At 54.6% G+C, this 1,624-nt stretch overlaps 1 non-coding gene across 1 annotated transcript; it reads left to right on the top strand.

Annotated features, from left to right (window-relative positions):
• The first annotated feature begins 878 nt into the window (after nt 1-878).
• Nucleotides 879-951, top strand: TRNAV-UAC. Its single transcript has one exon. It is a non-coding gene; the product is annotated as a tRNA-Val (tRNA).
• The last annotated feature ends 673 nt before the right edge of the window (nt 952-1,624 follow it).

Here is a 1,624-nt window from a genome sequence, read left to right as displayed (position 1 = left end):
ACCGTTTGGGAATTCTTAGTAACTCATGAACAGGACACCTGGCATGTTCATTTTGCACTGGGCCCCTCAAATCTTGTAGCTGGTCCTGCTTCATCACCCTCAGCCTTAAAGGGGTGTCCCATCTACACCGCCCCTCCCACCCCCACCCCCACCCCAGCCCAGCCAAATAGGAGCAAACAAAAGTCCTGCGCCTCTCGGCCCACGTGGGTGCGGAGGGTGGGGGGGTGTCCGGGGTTCGGGAGACGAGGAATCCTGTGACAATGTCAGAGGAGCAGTAGGAGCCTACATCCTCGGGGAAGAGGCCCACTAACCAGGGGTCTCTTCCAGCCCTGGCAACATACACGCCGCTATGACAATGACCCCCAGCCCACCCCCCAAACCGCGTGCTGCCGGAAGCTTTGGTTCCAAGTGATGCTCCCGTCCGCCCTGCTCCGGACTCAAGGTCCCCAGTGCTGCCGGAAGCGACTCAGCGCGCCCAGGGGGAAACGGGGAGAGCACGCGTCCCTCCTGAGCTGAGGGAAGCTGCCAGAAGCTGCCGGGCCCGCAGCCTGGTCCGCTTCCGCCCGCTGGGCGGTCCCGCCGACGTCGCAGCTGAGAGAAAGTTTGGGACGGGTGATTAGCGGGGCGGCTCTCAGGAGAGTAATCCCAGCCCTGGTCTCGCCCTGGTCACAGAGGCGACGAATGTGGCGGGCAGGCTGCCCGAAATGCCCAAACGCCGCAACCGGAGCGCGGGACTCGGCCGCGAACACCTCATCTTACAAGCGGGGCGGAGCCACGGCGGGGGGTGGAGCTACCGAGGAGGGGAGGGGTTTCAGCAGAGGCGTGGTTTCTGATGTGAGACTATGAATAAGCTAATGATGCCACCGCTCTACCGCGAAGGTTCCATAGTGTAGTGGTTATCACGTCTGCTTTACACGCAGAAGGTCCTGGGTTCGAGCCCCAGTGGAACCATGGGTGGAAGCGTTCCTTTTTTTTTTTTTTTCCTCTTCGACTTTTAATATCCTTTGAGTGCCCAGGTGAAAAAGCGAAAAGCAAGACAAAGTTCTTTTCTTTCCCTTTAAAAATAATAATTATTTTAATTTTCCATAGGGGACATTAATTTTTTTTTCTTAATTTTTTTATTTTTGGGGAACAAGGAGGCATGCTTTATCGCAGAAGCATAATGACAAATACCCTCTCCTCCCATCCCCGCCTTCCTGAGAAACCTCAGAGGTGGGAGCCCGGCCGTGGCGTAGTCGCCGGGACGTCCCCGCCTCGCCGGGGCCGAGGCAGCCTCGGAAAATCCGGAGCCCCTGGGAAGCAAGATCACCTGGCGAAGCCCTTTTCCTGCAAAGCCAGGACAGACCTGCCCCACAAAGCCTCCAACTGAAATATGGCAATGCAAAAGCGCTTAGGCTGCAGTTGAATTATTACAGGTTTATGATTATTATTATTATTAAAGGGTTAATGTTTCATTAAACTCTGAAATGCAGAGCAGGGGGAAAAAAGTCCTTTTCTTTTTAATTCGGCAGTAGGGTTTGTGGAATGTGACCTTCGTCTGTGCAATGACGAATCCATACACAGTATAGAATAAATGTCAGGCTTCTGGACCCCCAATAAATGCTGAGTAAATGACAACGTTTCT

The sequence above is a fragment of the Panthera tigris genome, chromosome X (genome assembly GCF_018350195.1).
Source record: "Panthera tigris isolate Pti1 chromosome X, P.tigris_Pti1_mat1.1, whole genome shotgun sequence".
In the NCBI taxonomy this organism is placed as follows: Eukaryota; Metazoa; Chordata; class Mammalia; order Carnivora; family Felidae; genus Panthera; species Panthera tigris.
This window is presented reverse-complemented; position numbering and strand designations above follow the sequence as displayed.